Source organism: Physeter macrocephalus, chromosome 7, assembly GCF_002837175.3.
Source record: "Physeter macrocephalus isolate SW-GA chromosome 7, ASM283717v5, whole genome shotgun sequence".
Classification (NCBI taxonomy): Eukaryota; Metazoa; Chordata; class Mammalia; order Artiodactyla; family Physeteridae; genus Physeter; species Physeter macrocephalus.
In genome coordinates, this window is record NC_041220.1 from 36,231,523 (window position 1) to 36,237,322 (window position 5,800).

The following is a 5,800-nucleotide window of genomic DNA, read 5'->3' on the forward strand; positions in this document are numbered from 1 at the left end:
AAAAAGAAAAAACAGAGACAAAAGAATAGGGACGGGACCTGCACCAGTGGGAGGGAGCTGTGAAGGAGGAAAGGTCTCCACACACTAGGAGCCCCTTCGCGGGTGGAGACTGCGGGTGGCGGAGGGGGGAGCTTCAGAGCCACGGAGGAGAGCGCAGCCACAGGGCTGCGGAGGGCAAAGCGGAGAGATTCCCGCAAAGGATCCGTGCCAACCAGCACTCACCAGCCCGAGATGCTTGTCTGCTCCCCCGCCGGGGTGGGCGGGGGCTGGAAGCTGAGGCTCAGGCTTCGGAGGTCAGATCCCAGGGAGAGGACTGGGGTTGGCGGCATGAACACAGCCTGAAGGAGATTAGTGCATCACAGATAGCCGGGAGGGAGTCCAGGAAAAAGTCTGGACCTGCCAAAGAGGCAAGAGACATTTTCTTGCATCTGTGTTTCCTGGTGTGCAAGGAGAGGGGATTAAGAGCGCTGCTTAAAGGAGTTCCAGAGAAGGGCGCGAGCCACGGCGATCACCGCAAACCCCAGAGACGGGCATGAGATGCTAAGGCTGCTGCTGCCGCCACCAAGAAGCCTGTGTGCGAGCACAGGTCACTCTCCACACCTCCCCTCCAGGGAGCCTGTGCAGCCCGCCACTGCCAGGGTCCCGTGATCCAGGGACAACATCCCCGGGAGAATGCACAGTGCGCCTCAGGCTGGTGCAACGTCAGGCCGGCCTCTGCCGCCACAGGCTCGCCCTGCATCTGTAACCCTCCTTTCCCCCGGCCTGAGTGAGTCAGAGCCCCCGAATCAGCGGCTCCTTTAACCCTGTCCTGTCTGAGCGAAGAACAGACGCCAGCTGTGCAAACCAAGAAGAGAAAGGGAAATTTCTCCCAGCAGACTCAGGAGCAGTGGATTAAATCTCCACAATCAACTTGATGTACCCTGCATCTGTGGAATACCTGAGTAGACAACGAATCATCCCAATTGAGGAGGTGGACTTTGGAAGCATCAATATATATATCTTTTTCCCTTTTTCTTTCCTTGTGAGTGTGTACGTGTATGCTTCTGTGTGTGATTTTGTCTGTATAGCTTTGCTTTTACCATTGGTCCTAGGGATCTGTGTGTCTGTTTTTGTTTTTGTGTTTGTTTTAGTATAGTTTTTAGCATTTGGTATCATTGGTGGATATGTTTTTTGGTTTGGTTGCTCTCTTCTTTCTTTCTTTTTCTTTCATTACGTAAAAAAATTTTTAATAATTATTTTTTATTTTAATAACTTTATTTCATTTTATTTTATCTCCTTCTTTCCTTCTTTCTTACTTTTTTTTCCCCCTTTTATTCTGAGCCGTGTGTATGACAGGCTCTTGGTGCTCCAGCCAGGTGTCAGGGCTGTGCCTCTAAGGCGGGAGAGCCAAGTTCAGGACATTGGTCCACAAAAGACCTCCCAGTTCCACGTAATACGAAATGGTGAAAATCTCCCAGAGATCTCCATCTCAATGCCAAGACCCAGCTCCACTCAACAACCAGCAAGCTCCAGTGCTGGACACCCTATGCCAAACAACTAGCAAGACAGGAACACAACCTCACCCATTAGCAGAGAGGCTGCCTAAATTCATAATAAGGCCACAGACACCCCAAAACACACCACCAGACATGGACCTGCCCACCGAAAGACAAGATCCAGCCTCACCCACCAGAACATGGGCACTAGTCCCCTCCACCAGGAAGCCTACACAATCCACTGAACCAATCTTAGCCACTGGGGACAGACACCAAAAACAACGGAAACTACAAACTTGCAGCCTGCAAAAAGGAGACCACAAACACAGTAAGTTAAGAAAAATGAGAAGACAGAGAAACACACAGCAGATGAAGGAGCAATGTAAAAACCCACCAGATCAAACAAATGAAGAGGAAATAGGCAGTCTACCTGAAAAAGAATTCAGAATAATGATAGTAAAGATGATCCAAAATCTTGGAAATAGAATGGAGAAAATACAAGAAACGTTTAACAAGGACCTAGAAGCAGAATAAAGAAAAAACAATGAAAAGAATTGAGGACAGTCTCAGAGACCTCTGGGACAACATTAAACACACCAACATTTGAATTATCAGGGCCCCAGAAGAAGAAGAGAAAAAGAAAGGGACTGAGAAAATATTTGAAGGAATTATAGTTAAAAACTTCCCTAAGATGGGAAAGGATATAGGTAATCAAGTCCAGGAAGCACAGAGAGTCCCATACAGGATAAATCCAAGGAGAAACATGCCAAGACACATATTAATCAATCTATCAAAAATTAAATACAAAGAAAATATATTAAAAGCAGCAAGGGAAAAACAAATAACATACAAGGGAATCCCCATAGGGTTAACAGCTGAACTTTCAGCAGAAACTCTCCAAGCCAGAAGGGAGTGGCAGGACACATTTCAAGTGATGAAGGGGAAAAACCTACAACCAAGATTACTCTACCCAGCAAGGATCTCATTCAGATTTGATGGAGAAATTAAAAGCTTTACAGACAGGCAAAAGCTAAGAGAATTCAGCACCACCAGACCAGCTTTACAACAAATGCTAAAGGAACTTCTCTAGGCAGGAAACACAAGAGAAGGAAAAGACCTACAATATAAACCCCAAACAATTAAGGTAATGGTAAAAGGAACATACATATCGATAATTACCTTAAATTTTAAAGATTAAATGCTCCAGCAAAACGACATAGACTGGCTGAAAGGATACAAAAACAAGACCTATAGATATGCTGTCTACAAGAGACCCACTACAGACCTAGGGCCACATACAGAATGAAAGTGAGGCATGGAAAAAGATATTCCATGCAAATGGAAATCAAAAGAAAGCTGGAGTAGCAATTCTCGTATCAGACAAAAAAGACTTTAAACAAAGACTATTAAAAGAGACAAAGAAGGACACTACATAATGATCAAGGGATCAATCCAAGAAGAAGAAATGTTATAAATTTACAATTTATAACAATTATAAATATTTATGCACCCAACATAGGAGCACCTCAATACATAAGGCAAATAGTAACAGCCATAGAAGGGGAAATCAACAGTAATACAATCATAGTAGGGGACTTGAACACCCCACTTTCACCAATGGACAGATCATCCAACATGAAAATAAATGACACACAAGCTTTAAATGATACATTAAACAAGATGGACTGAATTGATATTTATACAACATTCCATCCAAAAAAACCAGAATACACTTTCTTCTCAAGTGCTCATGGAACACTCTCCAGGACAGATCATATCTTGGGTCACAAATCAAGCCCTGGTAAATTTAAGAAAATTGAAATCATATCAAGTCTCTTTTCCAACCACAACGCTATGAGAATAGATATCAATTACAGGAAAAAATCTGTTAAAAATACAAACACATGGGGCTTCCCTGGTGGCGCAGTGGTTGAGAGTCCGCCTGCCGATGCAGGGCACACGGGTTCATGCCTCAGTCCAGGAAGATCCCACATGCCGCAGAGTGGCTAGGCCTGTGAGCCACGGCCGCTGAGCCTGAGCGTCTGGAGCCTGTGCTCCGCAACGGGAGAGGCCACAACAGTGAGAGGCTTGCATACAGCAAAAAAAAAAAAAAAAAAAAAAAAACCAACACCAAAAAAAAACACATGGAGGCTAAACAATACACTACTTAATAACCAAGAGATCACTGAAGAAATCAAAGAGGAAATCAAAAAATACCTAGAAACAAATGACAACAAAAACACGACGATCCAAAACCTTTGGGATGCAGCAAAAGCAGTTCTAAGAGGGAAGTTTATAGCAATACCATCCTACCTTAAGAAATAAGAAACATCTCAAATAAACAACCTAACCTTACACCTAGAGCAATTAGAGAAAGAAGAACAAAAAAGCCCCAAAGTTACTAGAAGGAAAGAAATCATAAAGATCTGATCAGAAATAAATGAAAAAGAAAGGAAGGAAAATATAGCAAAGCTCAATAAAACTAAAACTGGTTCTTTGAGAAGAGAAACATAATTGATAAACCAGTAGCAAGACTCATACTGAAAAAAAGGTAGAAGATTCAAATCAATAGATTTAGAAATGAAAAAGAAGTAACAACTGACACTGCAGAAATACAAAGCATCATGAGAGATTACTACAAGCAAATATATGCCTATAAAATGGACAACCTGGAAAAATGGGCAAATTCTTAGAAAAGCACAACCTTCTGGTAATGAACCAGGAAGAAACAGAAAATATGAACAGACAAATCACAAGCACTGAATTTGAAACTATGATTAAGAATCTTCCAACAAACAAAAGCCCAGGATCAGATGGCTTCACAGGTGAATTCTATCAAATATTTAGAGAAGAGCTAACACCTATCCTTTTCAAACTCTTCCAAATCATAGCAGAGGGAGGAACTCTGCCAAACACATTCTACGAGGCCACCATCACCCTGATACCAAAACCAGACAAAGATGTCACAAAGAAAGAAAACTACAGGCCAATATCACTGATGAACATAGATGCAAATATCCTCAACAAAATACTGGGAAACAGAATCCAATAGGACATTAAAAGGATCATACACTAAGATCAAGTGGGATTTATCCCAGGAATGCAAGGATCCTTCAATGTATGCAAATCAATCAATGTGAAACACCATATTAACAAATTGAAGGAGAAAAAACATATGATTATATCAATAGATGAAGAGAAAGCTTTTGACAAAATTCAACACCCATTTATGATAAAAACCTTTGAGAAGTAGGCAAAGAGGGAACTTATCTCAACATAATAAAGGCCATATATGACAAACCCACAGCCAACATCATCCTCAATATTGAAAAACTGAAACCATTTCCACTAAGATCAGGAACAAGGTTGCCCACTCTCACCACTATTATTCAACATAGTTTTGGAAGTTTTAGCCACTGCAATCAGAGAAGAAAAAGAAATAAAAGGAATCCAAATTGTGAACATGGCTCTACTACCAGAGCAATCTACAGATTCAATGCAATCCCTATCAAACTACCACTGGCATTTTTCACAGAACTAGAACAAAACATATCACAATTTGTATGGAAACACAAAAGATGCTGAATAGCCAAAACAATCTTCAGAAAGAAAAACAGAGCTGGAGAAATAAGGCTCCCAGACTTCAGACTATACTACAAAGCTACAGTAATCAAGACAGTATGGTACTGGCACAAAAACAGAAATATAGATCAATGGAATAGGATAGAAATCCCAGAGACAAACCCATGCACATATGGTCAACTTATATTTGATAAAGGAGGCAAGAATATACAGTGGAGAAAAGACAGCCTCCTCAATAAGTAGTGCTGGGAAAACTGGACAGCTATGTGTAAAAGAATGAAATTAGAACACTCCCTAACACCACACACAAAAATAAACTCAAAATGGATTAAAGACCAAAATGCAAGGTCAGACACTATTAAACTCTTAGAGGAAAACATAGGCAGAACACTCCATGACATAAATCACAGCAAGATCCTTTTTGACCCACCTCTTAGAGAAATGGAAATAAACACACAAAAAAATAAATGTGGCCTAATGAAGCTTAACATCTTTTGCTCAGCAAAGGAAACCATAAACAAGACAAAAAGACAATGCTCAGAATGGGAGAAAATATTTGCAAATGAAGCAACTGACAAAGGATTAATCTCCAAAATTTACAAGCAGCTCATGCAGCTCCATATCAAAAGAACAAACAACCCAATCCAAAAATGGGCAGAAGACCTAAACAGACATTTTTCCAAAGAAGATATACAGATTGCCAACAAACACATGAAAGAATGCTCAACATCATTAATCATTAG

General features: G+C 41.1%; 1 protein-coding gene across 2 annotated transcripts in view; it reads right to left on the reverse strand.

Annotated features, from left to right (window-relative positions):
• Window positions 1-5,800, reverse strand: part of DCHS2 (dachsous cadherin-related 2) — a 299,819-nt gene that overhangs the window by 79,034 nt on the left and 214,985 nt on the right. The gene's annotated exons all lie outside the window — the stretch shown is intronic.